A 16,991-nucleotide genomic window follows, 5' to 3' on the forward strand; every position below is an offset into this window, starting at 1 on the left:
TGGTTAAGAGTGGTTACCTTTGGTGAATAGAACTAAACTACAAAGGGGTGGATGGTTTTGCTTTACTTTTGTATCCTTGGTTATTTTCATTTTCATTATCATATTTTTCTTGCATTGAAGAAGTTCTGGACAGACACAAACTGCTAACCGTAGTTATTCTGGTGAGTTGGAGTGAGGGATATTGGTGGAAGGGTGGAAAAATTTAATATTTTTCTTTCCTTCTTTTCTTCTTTAGATTATATTTTTATAATGACAATTATGAGCTTTGTATTAAAATATCTTATTACAATTTTAAATATCACCCTCCCCCATATATCAGTTGATTTGGAAGAAGAAAAGACCCTTTTCAACTGTAAAGAGCCTCAGTGCACTCATCAGAAAGCTGTAGGAGGTCTATCCAAAATTCTGTTCTGGGAACTCTGAACTTCAGCTTCACCACTAACTGCATCTAGTTTTGGATAGAATGGTTCTCAAAGGATGCTGTGTCTCACTTCCTGTAGGCACACTTTACAACTTTAATTGATTAGGTTTTTTTCAATGATTTATATTTTATTGTTAAATGAATGAAGTTTCACCATGCTTTTGAAGATACATATTTCAAAAATATCTGGTTCTTTTTATTTTTAAAAAATAATTGATTAGTGTTTCCAACATAACTTATTGCATTATTAGGTCCTTTTAAAGGCTCTATGGGTGTACACTGTTCTTTTCAGGAGCTATCCCCCAGGGACATTTGGTACAAGATTTTTAAAGAATTATATTTAAAGCACCACATTACTAATTTTTCAACATTGTTAACTTTTAAGAATTTATTTCAAGCTGTGATGTGTAAGAGTCCAGTTGAATGCCAGAGGGCTAGCTTTTATGGTTCTTGTTTTAATAATCATATGGTAATGTTTTTGTTAATACCATTTTGTAACCAAAGCTGTGACTCTGACAGATTTAATTTAATGACCATATAACTTCCAAAGATATCAGGACATACCTTAGGCCAGACAAGATTAGAGGGTTCAGAAACGAGAAGCCACAGGAAGCAAAAACACATTTGTTCACAATAAAAATGTTTCTTCCTTGCTATATTATTTCTATTTTATACCTGTCAAAAGTTGATGAGATCATGTGACTCTCCTGTTTACTATACCAGAAGTCCTCTGAGAGCCAGGGCCTGCTAATTCCTCTGGTGCTGGCATTGAGGACTTTCAATAAATATTTGTTCAATGAATACATCTGTATACAAAAGAATGGATGAATGAATGAGTCACAGATAGACTTCAGTTTTCAAAGTCTCTATCCGGTTCTCATGCAGAAGCCCACACCACCTCTCCTATAATAGCTGCAAGATTACCAAAGTGAAATCTTAAAAGTTTAAGGACTCCAAAGCCATAGATTGACCCCGGAAGACTTATTTTCCAGTTTTGACCAAACGAAGCCATAGGGACAGCCTCACCTCCTCCATGACTGGCATTTATGCCAAATAGATTTCATATGCTCGACAGTCCATTCTTAAGTGTGTAAATTTATTTCAAAGTTTAGACTGTAAGTAGGGCACCATGGAAACCGCAAAAATGAAGATACGGTGATTTACAGGAAGATGTGTGTTTAAATCAGAATATCTCCTTAGGTGAAAACATATCACCATCCAAACAGATTTTATCAAGGGGCAGATTCAGAGGTAATGATGGGCTGACTGGTGTGAGAGATAAACTTGAGTAATGGCTGGCGGGTCTATTGAATTTGGACATTCATGAGGATTTCCTCCCAGCAATTCCTTCTAGAACATGCCCCAAAGGGAAAACAGTTCTACCAGCATGATATCTCTGAATCTCTGCAGCTTTGCGATGAAGTTTTTAAGAGAGCAATACTAAAATCAGCTCAGCTCCTCTGTAATCCTCATTTCCGCAGCACCATCACAGACCCCTCCTACCAAGGATGGAAGTGGAAATAATTTATCCCAGGGCCCCTGGACTCCCTGACAGAGTTGAAGACCCCTTTCCCACAGTTTGAAGGGTAGAGAGGGTGTCTTGGAGCTTCAGACTTCCCACAGGGCCCCTTCTTTGGGTGTCTGATGAGAATATGGGAACATGGGTCGTTCTCTGCCAAGGACCCCTTGATTTGTCTTCCATAACCTGGAAGCCTGTTGGTGGTATACCTTGGAAAGAAACACTAGGTCTGTGATAAGCATTTTAGTTGTATTCTAACCCCTTCCTCACCACCTCATCCCTCAGTTCATTGCTAGGGGGGAATCTGACAAGTTTGCCTCTGCACAGAGGCTCCTTGGCAGGGCTCCAGGAGCTGCAGTAGGGCACACCCTTAAATGTAATGTAGTCAAAGTGCTATTAAATTAATTATAGCATTTATCATAAGACTATTTACAAGGTAAAGTCATGCAACATAAAACATTAAAGAAACATGATTACACAGAAATGGAAGGAAAAGCGCTGGGTATCAAATATGAAGCACTTTTTAAAAAAAACTTTAAAAATATATATGTATTTACTTGGCTGCATTCTGAGTGGGATCTTCATCATGTCATGCACAATCTATTGTTGTGACACACTCTCTAGTTGTGGTGTTCCACTCTCTAGTTGTGACATTGCCACGAGGCATGTGGGATCTTAGTTCCCCAACCAAGAATCAAACCCACATCCTCGGCACTGGAAGGCAGATTCTCAACCACTGGACCACTAGGGAAGTCCCTAAATATGAAGTACTTGATTAATCAGTTGGCTCTGAGAATGGGTTAGTTAAATTTATTCAGATGAGCAGAGTTGGAGCCTACCTCCTTGGGGAAAATCAGACATCTTGGAGTCTACAGGCTTGCTAGTTCTTTATTTTCTCTTCATTTTAGCAATAAAAGCAAATACTTTTTTTTTTTTCTCTCTAAAGGAATAGAGCCTTTCTGTGGAATCACTGTAGTCGTCTCTCTCCAAATCAACATGAAGGATATTTCTAAGTGTTAATAGCTGTGATAGGATCTTTGTGCATAGACTCGATACCAATCTCGTTATCCTTTAAATGAAAGGAACCACTACTGGCTACTTTGCAGTAGTTCCTGTACACAACTTCCAACAATATGCAGGGTTTGTTTAGAATGATGAGGACTTTTGCTGCACCATTCACTCTCTTATTCATGTCTCCAAATCATTCAGAATAAGATGTTTAGTCTCTATTAATACAATTCTGGTTCTGGGATTGATTCTCTGGAACCAGGAACCAGAGATCAAATTGCCAACATCTGTTAGATCATAGAAAAAGCAAGAGAATTCCAGAAAAACATCTACTTCTGCTTTATTGATTATGCCAAAGACTCTGACAGTGTAGATCACAACAAACTGTGGAAAATTCTTCAAGAGATGGGAATACCAGACCACCTCACCTGCCTCCTGAGAAATCTGTATGCAGGTCAAGAAGCAAGTTAGAACTGGGCACGGAACAACAGACTGGTTCCAAATAGGAAAAGGAGTATGTCAAGGCTATATATTTTCAGCTGGCTTATTTAGCTTATATGCAGAGTATATCATGCAAAATACTGGGCTGGATGAAGCACAAGCTGGAATCAAGATTGCCAGGAGAAATATCAATAACCTAAATTACACAGGTGACACCACCCTTAGGGCAGAAAGTGAAGAGGAACTAAAGAGCCTCTTGATGAAAGTGGAAGAGGAGAGTGAAAAAACTAGCTTAAAACTCAACATTCAAAAAACTAAGATCATGGCATCCAGTCCCATCACTTCATGGCAAATAGATGGGGAAACAATGGAAACAGTGAGAGACTTTATTTTGGGGGGTTCCAAAATCACTGCAGATGGGGTGACTGCAGCCATGAAATTAAAAGATGCTTGCTCCTTGGAAGAAAAGCTATGACCAACCTAGACAGCATATTAAAAAGCAGAGACATTACTTTGCCAACAAAGGTCTATCTAGTCAAGGCTATGGTTTTTCAAATAGTCATGTATGGAAGTGAGAGTTGGACTATAAAGAAAGCTGAGCACTGAAGAACTGATGCTTTTGAACTATGGAGTTGGAGAAGACTCTTGAGAGTCCCTTGGACTGCAAGGAGATCCAACCAGTCAATCCTCAAGGAAAAGAGTCCTGAATATTCATTGGAAGGACTGATGCTGAAACTGAAACTCCAATACTTCAGCCACCTGATGCAAAGAACTGACTCATTTGAAAAGACCCTGATGCTGGGAAAGATTGAAGGCAAGAGGAGAAGGGGATGACAGAGGATGAGATGATTGGATGGCATCACCGACTGGATGGGCATGAGTTTGAGCAAGTCCTGGGTGTTGGTGATGGACAGGGAAGCCTGGCATGCTGCAGTCCATGAGTCGGACACGACTGAGTGACTGAACTGAACTGAATACAATTCACCCATAGAGGGTCTCCTTCAAGTTTTAAGTCTTTTCAAGTGTGTTTCCAATTGGACACCCTCCTATATTGACCCCATTCAGTCATTCACTCAAAGAAAAGCAACTTCATTCTTCTAGATGCTCAAGCCCCATAATTGGGAGTTATCCTAATATTCTCTCTTTTTCTTCACATTCCACATCAAATCCTTTAAGTAACCCTGTTGGGTCTACCTTCAGAATTCACTCAAAAACATTTGGGTTAGTTAACTTCCCAGAACTTCAGTTTTCCCATCTGCAATATTGGGGTAACAGTGTTAACACCCACCCCTATCCCCACTGGGAAGATTAAATGACAGTGTAATATTGCAGGATGGTGAGTGTTCATTAAATAGTTAACACTCAGGCTATTACCATTACTAGTCTTCCACAACTAAAGCTATATGGTATATGTCATACTTTTGTGGGATGCTGAACGATTCAGAGGAATAATAAGAAAGAGACATCAAGAAAGCATCACCTAATGAAAGAAAATCTTGGTAAACATGAAAATAAACCCAGTGCTATTTGCAATTGGAACATAAAGTTAGCCGAAAGAAACATTGATATTCTTAAAAAGACAAGCAAAAAGTAAAAAAAAAAATGATGTTGGAAGCCAAGTATGTCAATGTCCCAGCCAGAGATTTTTCATAGAAAAGCCAAAAAACCTACGAATTTTGACAAACTATTATATTTTAAAAGACTATATTCAAAATTTGAACACCTCTCATCACCTGAGTTGTTGAGTTATTCTTGGAAAATTCTATTTCTCCATATTTCCCAAATTTTTTATGAAGAATATATGTAACTATCGGCTTCCTGGGTGGCTCAGTGGTGAAGAATCCACCCGCCAGTGCAGGAGACGTAGGAGGTCTGGGTTCGATGCCTGGGACAGGAAGATCCCCTGAGGGAGGACGTGCCGAACCACTCCATGTTCTTGCCTGGGGAGTCCCATGGACAGAGAAGCCAGGTGGCGTACAGTCCATAGGGTCGCAAAGAGTTGGACATGACTGAGTGACTGAACACATGTATGCAATTTTTACAATCAGAAAAATAATATTTTAAAAATACTTACTTTGATGAAAAGGTCATGGCAGCCCTATATTTTTTAGTTAACCAAGATTCTAATAAAAGAATAAACAACTTCAGATTTAGCCTAGTTTGCATGTATTATATTAAGTTCTCGAAGGTTACAAGTTTTTATTTTTAAATTATATAGGGATTTATTGCCTTCTGTTTATTAGTAATATGATTTTTTTTTAATTCCTTTCAAATAACGATATATATATATATACACATATATATATAAAATTAAAACTGCACATGCAACTGAATCTTTATAAAACAGGTAAATTTGAGGGGCAAATTCTAAATTCAAAGGTTATAAGTTAAACCAGTTTTCACCCAAGGAAATAAAATCTCAGTTTACTTGTAATTTTTAAGGTGAATGAAAAATATCAACTTTTAAGAGCTAGCAACTTAAACACTTATTTTTTTTAATGAAACTTATCTGTACACATACTTAATGTTATATGGGTTTCTGGGGGGCGGGGTGAAGGTGATATGGTGGGGGTTTTATAGTGTGGTTTGTTGTTTGGTTTCGGCTGGTACGCTATATTATTAAATATGTTTATAAAGTTTGGAGTATATAAAACTAATAAAATAATCTTCAGTGTGCCTTTCCCATAGACTTGCCTTTGAAGTACAGTGTTGTGGTTTAGGTAGTTTCAAGGCTATATTTATTCTATAATTTTAAAATATAAGAGTTAATAACTTAATAGTAGCAGCTTGAACTGTAATTTTAATTGTGAAACTGTTCTTCCTCTTGACATCACAATTCAATATAGTTAGGGTTTAAAAATCAGGCCACAAACAAGGGCAAGTGCACTCAGATTCTATTCTCAGATACTATTTCATGGCCAATGATTTCCATACTCTTTGCCCTTTGTCCTTAAAGCTCCCATCAGGTAGACCAGTAGCCTGAGCTTTGCTGGAAAATATCCCAATGAAACAGCATCAACCTTATGTGTGCTTGGAACACTGGGTGCTTGCAATTGTGTAGGGGTAAGAGGAGAAATATGCATTCTTGAAGTTCAAAAACGTGTATTGAGCTCCCAGTCTGTGCCAGGAACCGTGCTGGTTGTTTCTACCCACATTATGTCATTCAATACCTGTATCAAATCCAGGAGCAAGGAGTTGAGACCACTACATTCCACAAAGGGGCAAAGTGAAAGTGTTAGTTGTTCAGTCGTGTCCTGTGACTCAATGGACTTTGGCCTGCCAGGCTTCTCTGTCCATGGAATTCTCCAGGCAAGAATACTGGGGTGGGTAGCCATTCCCTTCTCCACGGAATCTTCCTGACCCAGAGATCGAACCTGGGTCTCCTGCATTGCAGGCAGAATCTTTCCCATCTGAGCCAGCAGGGAAGCCCAAAGGGACGAATGAAGTGGCAATATCAGGGTTTGAACTCCAGTTGTCTGATCCTAAGCCTACTGTACACCATTCAAAAGCCGGGGTGAAAATGGATTTTGGAAAAGTAGACCGTGTAACCAAAATATAAGCCACGTTCTAACAGAACAGACCGCAGAGCGGGATATTATATCATTCTGAAAATAGGAAAGCAAAATAAGTTGGGGTCTTGCAGACTTGTCTGCAAGGATGCTAGTAACTTAGGCCGTTACACTGCTCTGCTCCCAGCTGTCTTTTGGTTATCAGTAGGGCGCCAAGAAGACAGAATCAGGCAGGCGAGGACTCTTCTCTGAATGGCAGCCCACCTTCAAGACCACCGCTGAGAAGGTAACGCCTGTTTCAGACTTGAAAGCTTTGTGCCACCCCTGTAGGTGGGAGGGATGGGAAGCCTGTGGCCTCGGTGGCCCAGACGTCAGGGTAAGTTCATGAGCAGGATCAAACTCTAAGGAGCAGAAATGATGCCCAGCTGATCATTTTGAGGATGTTAGAGTAGATTCAATTTCTTTCTTTCAACAAGGGTCCTGGAGCTGTCAGTAGGCATTTTCTTGGCAGAATTTACACATGCTATGCATGCTAAATCGCTTCATTTGTGTCCTACTCTTTTCAGCCCTGTGGACTGTAGCCCACCAGGCTCCTCTGTCCATGGGATTCTCCAAGCAAGAATACTGGAGTGGGTTGCCATGCCCTCCTCCAGGGGATCTTCCCAACCCAGGGACTGAACCCACATCTCTTGTGCCTCCTGCATTGGCAGGCGAGTTCTTTATCGCTAGTGCCATCTGAACTATAAATGGTAGAAAATGGCCTTTTATTCAACCAGTGGATAAAAGAAAGGTCCTGATGAGACTGATGCTGTGTCTATTGTAAGGATATTGTCCAACGTCCTGCAGAGAAAAGTCTTCTAGCTAGAAAACACATTTGTAAGTATCAAAGTATGAAACATACCTCTTGGCATCTGGTACTCATCCTCCAGAACCTTCTTCCCATATATCCTGCCATGCCATGCATACCCTCCCCTACTCCCCACTAGCACCCAAATTTCTTCCCCTCAAACATATAGAAATAGACGACAAAATTACTGTTCAACGTCTCACCCTAGAGGGACTTGCTTTCTCTATTACATTAAAATAAGTAGACATCAGTTAACGTATTCCTGGGACTCTCAATAAATTCTCTTTCTGTTGCTTAAAATCTAAATCCCAAATGCATCCTTTTCCTATTTTATGATGCTTAAGAATAAGAACTGCTAGCCATTTTCTTCTGCTGAAAACCTGTTTGAATGTGGCCACTCTGATTTACAAGATCTGTGGAGATTTGGGGACTTCTTTGAAAGGAAAACTGCAACTTGACACAAGATATTATGAATTTACTGACCAGAAATACCTGATGAGTCTCCATGTTTTATATGCACTTACAAATATAGGCAGACACAATTATTATAGGTACACATTTCTAGCACAATCGCTGGATTACTGAATTTAAATGGGAGTTTTTAAAAAATCTCTATAAGAATCAAGAAATTAATACACATTTATTCATTTCAGATGATTAAAATTTTTTTTTTTCTTATTTATTTATTTTGGCTGCACTAGGTCTTCATTACTGTGCACAGGCTTTCTCTAGTTGCAGTGACCAGGGGCTACTCTGTTGTGGCGTGCAGTCTTCTTGTTGCAGTGGCTTCTCTTGTGGAGCGTGGGCTCGAGGGCATGCTGGCTTCAGCAGTTGCAGTTCGAAGGCTCTAAAGCAGAGGCTCAGTAGTTTTGGCTCCAGGGCTCTAGAACCTGGGATCAGTAGTTCCAGCGTACAGGCTTAGTTGCTCCGAGGCATGCGGGATCCTCTGGGAGCAGGGATGGAACCCCTGTCCCCTGCATTGGCAGGCAGATTCTTATCCACTGCACCACCAGGGAAATCTTAAATGATTTTTTAAATGTAAACTTTTGCTTTATATATTTCCTAGAGAAATTTTATAATTTATGATTATTTTAAAAGTTAAGACCAAAATAGACTAGATTATATTGGAATTTATTTTTTTAGTATAAATTTATTTGTTTTAATTGGAGGCTAATTACTTCACAATATTGTAGTGGTTTTGCCATATATCAACTTGAGTTTATCCAACAATTTAAGTAATCAGGGAGTCCATGGCAGTCCAGTGTTTAAGACTTCACCTTCCAGGGCAGCAGGTGTGGGTTCAATCCCTGGTTGGGGAACCTGCAGGCCTCATAGCCAAAAAACCAAAGCATAAACCAGAAGCAATATTTGTAACAAACTCATTAAAGACTTTAAAAGTGGTCCACATCAAAAAAGAAAAACTTTAAAAAATAAAAGTAATTGGAATGAAGATAATTAAGAGTGTTATTATGCAGATATGCAATAAAACAACATTTGCTTTGGTGACTCATAATAACATTAGACATTTGAAGTGAAACCAGTGAAACGTTATGTGATGGGAAAACAATTGATCTTGGTTTTTATGTACGCATTTCATTGCCTGAAGTTCCTTCTTATTAAATTAAGTTCTGTACTCCTCTTAAATAGTTTATGTTGCATCTTGGCAAATTAATAGTTTAATTATTCACAAAAGTAATATGGCTTACTGAATAGTTCTGTGCAATTTTAGCCTTATTAACACAAAATATAACAATATATTTAAGAAAAATAGGTAAGAATCATAAGTAAATCTTCTGATATTGTTGGGCTATGTTTGACTTTTAAAATTGATTTATAGGGACTTCTCTGGTGGGCCAGAGGTTAAGCTGGTTAAGAATCCGCCTTCCACAATGATGACCGTGTATGCAGGACAGCAAAAAAGACACAGATGTGTATAACAGACTTTTGGACTCAGTGGGAGAGGGAGAGGGTGAGATGACTTGGGAGAATGGTATTGAAACATGTATAATATCATGTAAGAATCGAATTGCCAGTCTATGTCCGATGCAGGATATGGCACGCTTGGGGCTGGTACGCAGGGATGACCCAGAGAGATGTTGTGGGGAGTGGGTGGGAGGGGGGTTCAGGTTTGGGAACGCATGTACACCCGTGGTGGATTCATGTCAATGTATGGCAAAACCAATACAGAATTGTAAAGTAAAATAAAAAATAAATAAATTAAAAAAAAAAAAAAAGAATCCGCCTTCCAGTGCAGGGGATGTAGGTTTGATCCCTGGTCTTACAATTAATATCCAACATGCCTCAGAGCAACAAAGCCCATGAGCCACAAATACTGAACTGGTGCACCACAATGAAGACCCAGGACAACCAAAAATAAAGAAATAATTGAAAAATAAAATTGACTATAACTGTATAATTTCCTTTTTTCCTGCAGCTTTTTTTTTTAATTAAAAAAACTCTGTTTTTTCTATTTAACTCAACTTAATTTTCAGCAAGTCACCACATTATCAGCCCATGGGGTCGGAAAAAAGTCAGACATGACTTAGCAACTAAACAACAAATATATTAGAAATATAGAAATATTAGAAATAATAGAATTTTGTGCTATATAGGGACTTAGTAATCATGATGTAATTGAGGGTGGATTTGCTCAAAGACTGAAAAAACAGATCTTTTTCTTCTAACAACTGATTGTATATATCCCAGTCTCTTAACTACAGCTTATTAAATGTTTAAGAAAATAGGTATCATAACATTGCTGTAGAAGGTCAGATAATATTCTAAAGGATCAAAGTAATACATCAAGAGGCAATTTGAGAAAAGCCACATTCTTCTGCATTTGTGTGTGTGTGTGAAAATACAACTACAATAAAAAAATTTGATGATTTCCTGTAGCTGGTAACTAATAATTTATCAGAACTAACTTTTCTAGATGGACAGCTTTTCCATACTAAAAGAAAGCAACATCATGTATTTATATGTTGATTATGATCTCAGGTTTCTGCCCCAAATGCTGATGTATTAATATGATATGGAATAGTTGAACCTGATCAGCCTGTTCATTTACTGAGTGAACAGACAGAGGAAACTGTTCTAGAAACTGGTTAAGTCTGATGGACCACATTCTGTGGTCAAAGGAAAAGGAGAAGTTAGGTAGTTTTTCTAGGCAATTTACACAAAAGTGATTGCGGATCAGAGGAAAGAGGGCACAGGAGAGAGAAGCAGAGCGCTGAGAGGAGGGAACGTAATCTGGGTGATTTATGACCCCGCTCCTGCTGCTTCAGCTTTGGAAACCTGGCTCTACTATGGCAAATGGGCAGCGTGTTAAATATCCTTTTGGAGTCTAGGCCCATTGTGGTTTCCATCAAATTCCACAGCCTTCGGGGAAGGCACATTCATTCCGGGGGTTCAGCCCAGTGTGCACCATTATCCGGACTCATTCATTCTAGATTCATGCCTAGGAGATATTTAGTCAATATTTGCCCAGTAGCCTTTCAGTTATACCGTGAGAGCCAGCTATCGGAAAATCTTTAAGCCAAGTACAGTTGATCTTAGCCAATTTTCATGGCACTTCTGTCTGTTTGTTAATGGAAGCATGGCCATTGTCTGATCGTGTATTGATTGTGGATGAATGCCCATTGTCTAGCTCAGTGCCAGGCAGATGAAAGGAGCTTGATACATATTTGCTGAAGAAATGAAGAATGAATATTACTCACACACACATACACACACCCTTCTCCTCATCCTCCTCTGTTTCCATGCCTGAGAGCCAGTAGCAAGGGGCAGTGTTCTCTTGGGGACAGAGATTTTGGCTCAGACGTGTCTTCAAACGGAACACCCATCTTGAATCCATTATCTCAGGGCCACAAGTCTACAGTAGCAGCTCTTTGTGTGAACAACTGAATCCATATTCATCTAATGGTTAATAGATGATCATGTATTACTGCATTTTCCACTCTGTTATATATAATGGCAGTGACTTAATTTAAGGGGGTTTTGAGAAGCCACTCAGACCTAGTTGCTTTTCCACTTCTTCTTCACTGAATGGTCATTATCCTTCTGCCTCACTGTCTTTGCCACCTAAACTGGAGGCTCCTGAAGAAAACAATAGTTTTTTAAAGTTATATTTTAGTCATTTTTTGTAAACTCCTAACACAGCTTTTGGTCTGTCAGGAGATAATCTTAGGAAACCACTTCCTGAATGGTTGTGAGGTACCTGGCATGTCACAGGCACTCTCTAATCCACAATCCAGACAATGGGGAGAACTGAGGACCCTCATTTCCATTTAAGACAGCTGAGACTCAGAGGGCTTAAGTAACTTGTCCAGGGTCCAGCAGATATACGTATGAGCTTGGCCACCATCCAGATCTATGCAACTCCAAAGCCCTGGTTTTTCCCATTGCACAGGGCAGCCACCCCTATATCATGGATGTGTGTTTCTAAGATGTTGCATTCTAGGCACTTAGGGAAAAAAACAGTATTATAATGTGGTCTGAAATGGTCAATTCTGGTGCATGTGGCTTCAATTCCATCCGTTAGACCTGAGAGCAGAAGTGGAGACCACCTCTCGGGATGTCAATGATGCCTATCTTTTGTAGTCCTACAGACAGTTGTGTAGACACAAAGACAATGAGAAGCTGGGTCCTAAGGACGTCACTTTGGAAAGATTCTGGTTCCCTACCCTCTTTCCTTGCTTCTTTCCTACCCTGGCAATCAGTGCCCATCATCTTAAGTGACCCCAGTATATCATTATTTTCTGAAAGCTTTAGGATCCTCACTAGAAATCACAGAAGTGATTTGAGTTGGAAGAAGGAAGGTTCTGAATCAGATTCTGTAAAGGACAAGTTTGGAAATGTGTCATTTTCACAAGCATGCCTAATCATGGCACTAATCCACTTCCCTTCTATCCTCTGAAGGAGTTCATTCTTCTGCAAGGCAGGGGCTTCTAAAGCAGGCTTATATTCCCCATTTCTTCACTGTTGAAAAAGATACTCTGACAAATACTCTTGACCATTCACTTTTGCCATCTCTGACTATTCCCTTTGGACAGGTTCATAAATGGTAAGACAATGTAAAAGGCATGGACATTTGCTTTATTAAAATGTTTAAAAATATACATTATTTCCCGGCTGTATATTTTAAAAACTGAAACCGTTTATAGGCTTGCAAATATTTAGTGAGCGTTCTTTTTTCACTACGTCTTCACTAACATTAACATTTTAAATGTTTAAAGTATCAAGTAAGCAAATATTTTCTTTGTTGAGTTTCTTTGTTTATGGGTAGACTGAACATTTTAAAGAAATTTTTATGTTGTTTAAGGAAATGATTGAGGCATTATTATAAGATGTTCTCATAAGGACTATGCCAGTCAGAATTGATAAGTCAACAATAATAAAGTAGAAGGGACTCATACTTGCAGAACATCTGTAATTTAAGGGAGAAGGCAATTTTAATTATTTACTTAGTCATTATTCCTGAACAATGACCTCCTGCATCTCTTAGCTGGGGTTGCAATGAGTCTTTTAAATATTTTCCTGGAGGTTTGTGCCTGGTTGCTTAAATAGTAGTGAATAGTTTTAAATTTATCTTACAGGGAGAAGATGATTCGGTTTTTTTTTTTCGATGTCTCCATAATTTCAGGGTTCTGCAATTTATCTGAGAGCTTAGAGAACTAGCAGAAATACAAGAAAATGCTGCCCCAAATTGCCATATGCAATTTCTTGTCCCAGGAAGACTCCCTCCATAAGACCATTTGCTTCCACATTTTGGACAGAGAGGATATAGACAGCTGTTTCATCTCAGAACTTTTAAAAACAAATCTAGTGAAAGGTTGGCAGTTTGCTGAGTAACTAACTTGTTGAATGTACCCCTAATGGAAAAGCTCAATAACCCACTTTCTAGAGTCATTTTCCCTGGGACTGGCTGGTCAATGTATTAAGCTTTATGGAAAAGGTACAAAGGATTTGAGGCCATGATAGCCTATCTGATGGTGAGAAGTGGGCTTCAGTTTGCTGATGGACAAAGAGGAGGGATAGTTGCTTCCCTGACCATCCATGGCTCTGCAGATAAACGTGACATCTGACCTGATGCCGCTATTGAAGTCCACAAAGGACTTTGACCCTGAGGGTTAAGTGGGGGAACAGTTGGGAGCAAGGAGCAAGTCCCAGAAAACAGGACTTGGTGTTTCTGCCCTGTTTTCCTGGAGAAAACTGCTACTTATGCCTGAAGCTCTTCTCTTCTAACCATCTTGCTCACTGCAGGACCACAACATGGAAGGCTAGAACATTGCATGTAAATGGAGGGAGACCCAGAAAGTTCTCTCCTCAGCTCCACAAGCATCTGGTATCCCACCAAAGCCTCAGAGAATAGGATTGCTTCACAGGCAGGATTTTTAAAATCAAACCTTTGTCAGTTGTGACTTCTCAAGAAGCACACGTATACACATACACGTTATCTGCCATGACTGGAGGAGCTCATTGGCTGCATGCAGCGTTGCCCCTATGCATCGAACAGTCTGAAGCTATCTTCTGGGTATGATTTGAAGACCAAAAGTCGTTCAGTCACAGTTTCAGAAATAACCCATTAAAGTAGGCTCTTCTGGGCAGAGTATTGGCTCCAAAGAATCTTCTCTAGGTGTCAACACACTAGCCAGAAGGAGGAGGTATTACATTTACCCATCAGCATGACAGTCACCTTCCCCATTAATACAATCGATATCTTGGCTTAACTAGCTGCCACAAGGCACGAGGATGAACTTGTTAAGGTTTCTGGGCACCACCCGGGGGCCCCAGTCAGAAAGCTTTGTAGGACAAACTTCTCCCTAACGATTTTCTTTCAGCCAATTCTAGATATCCATTGTAAGTCCATTAAGTAAATAAGAAATAATTCTGAAATATATCTTAAATTCTGCTTGTGAAAAGGTAGACTGTCATCTTCATGTTTAATACAAGCAAATTATCTAGAAGCCTTGGGAGTCTGCTCCAGTACTGAGCATAGCAGGGCTATGCCTTGGCTAGTGTATAGGATTCTGGGATGCTCTGCTCTGCCTGTTTTGTGTTCCCACCTCCATTCGATAAAGACATGCATCTTGTTGTGAAGGACATTGGGCTCAAAACCTATATGCACCTTTAATTTATCTCATCACACTGACGTGCATATATGGCTGCTCCCTGTTCCCCATTTCCAACCACAGTCAACCAGATGGGCGCCAACCCAGCTCCTGCTCTTGGTGGAGAAGAGAGAAATAACCCATTAGTTGCATGATGCAACACGGAGGGATTTTGGAGCCTGACCACTCGGGTTCATTCGGGCCTAGGCACAGCCATTATCAGACAGGAACTACGGAACTGAATTCAGAACTATTACTGAATGCATCTAAAGGACATTCAATTCTCCAGTCCATCCACATTTAATTATTTTTATTGTTAGTCCCAAGTTGCCTTTTCCTGACAGTCAGCAAGCTTCGGAGTTGCCACTGCCTCCCTTCTAAGCCAACATCATTAACAGGAATATATACAGGCTGAAAAACAATGTAGTTCAAAAATAAACATTTAAAAGCCAGCTAAAATTCTTCAAAATAAATAATTTAATTGGAGTCAACTATGATAGCATTTTGTTATACACTTTAGCTTGGTGACACACCAACATCAATTTCCAAAAACAACTAAGACCGTATGAAACCAATGGATTTAAACATTGTCCACTTCAAGTTTTGTTTTTATTTTGCCAACGTGTCAGCCAATACTGAAATATGAAAGTTTGCTAATGTGGAAGGCAGGTAAAACAGTAATCCATATTTATCCACTCAAAAATATTTATTGAATGGCTGTTGTAGAGTTTGAGGCCTCCCAGGTGGCTCAGTGATAAAGAATCTGCAAATTCAATCCCTGGATCAGGAAGATTCCCTGGAGAAGGAAATGGCAACCCACTCTGTTATTCTTACCTGAAAAATTCCATGAACAGAGGAGCCTGGTGGGCTACAATCCATGTAGTCTCAAAGAGTCAGACACAACTGAGCAACTAAACAACAGCGACAGTTGTAGAGTTTGGACTGGGTGAGGGCAGGGACAGCCTGCCTTGGTGCTGGCCAGAAGGAGGAGGCAGGACGTGCATCCAGCACGTAGCACTGTGTCCGGCATTCAGGGCAACTCCAAGAATCATTTCTGAGCAAACGACGGAGTGCAGCAGGCTCTGTGCTAGCTGCTTGGGATGAAGAGATAGGTGCTCTCAAGAGGGTCAGATCCTAGAGTTGGAGAACAGGCATTAAGCTAATTTTTCCGACTTTCCTCAGGAAACTGGGAAAACCATAACCGAATCACAAGGGCCAGGAGACAAGGCTGTGCCTACTGACCCACGTAGTAGGGTCCCACTTTCTCTTTCTAAAAATAAGAGCCCAGGCTTAGAGAAACCCAAAGAACCCTTCTGAACTTTTTCCACTGCATGGAATGAGTCAAGTTGGACCCAGATATATTTAGTGACTTTTCCGCTTTCTGTAGCATTCAGACAGAGCCGCAGGATTGGGGTCGGTGAATGAAACGCTGGCCTGGGACAGAGGCACGTGTGTCTCTTGGCCGGGCACTTCAGGGGAGGCTGGGCCATGTCCTGAGGAAGCCGCTGGCAGAAACGGGTTATGTAAGCACTTTGCGGAAATGTCGCTGAGGCGAGTTATTTTCTGTCCTCCTGCAGCTCTGCGTTGCTGGGCTGTGGTTGGCCGGCTCTCACTGCCGTTAGCAGGCAGGACAAGCCCTGGACAAGCCCCAACTGCAGCTGTGTCTGGGAGGACCATCCTCAGCAACTCTGTTAGCCGCTGGAGTTAGCAGGGCGGTTCTGATGGGAGATGCCTTTCCCCACCTGCCCTTGGTCCTCTGCAGCTTCTCTATGCGGCTGCCTCATAGGGGAGGGAGCCTGCAGGGATGCAAAATGCCAGTAGAAGAGGGAGGCAGGCCAGGCTGTCCCCATGCTTTCATTCCTATTAGCATCAAATCACACCAATCTAATTTAAAATAAAAGACTTGGAGCTTGCCATTCTTGTACCTCTGCCCGACACATGCCCCCATAAAGCTGTATGCAAAGCATATTCCCAAATAGGTGGCGTGGCGCCTAAGAAAAATTCAGTCCCCCCATTTTAAGTCAAATGCTATAGTTACCACATCATCCGATGCTTATCCCCTTGCTTCCCAAATTGAATTTTGTCCCAGCTTGCCAAACGAGCCCATCAGGAAGTCCTGAAGTTTCCTGGTTACTAA

This window comes from Oryx dammah, unplaced genomic scaffold (assembly GCF_014754425.2).
Source record: "Oryx dammah isolate SB20612 unplaced genomic scaffold, SCBI_Odam_1.1 HiC_scaffold_24, whole genome shotgun sequence".
Lineage (NCBI taxonomy): Eukaryota > Metazoa > Chordata > Mammalia > Artiodactyla > Bovidae > Oryx > Oryx dammah.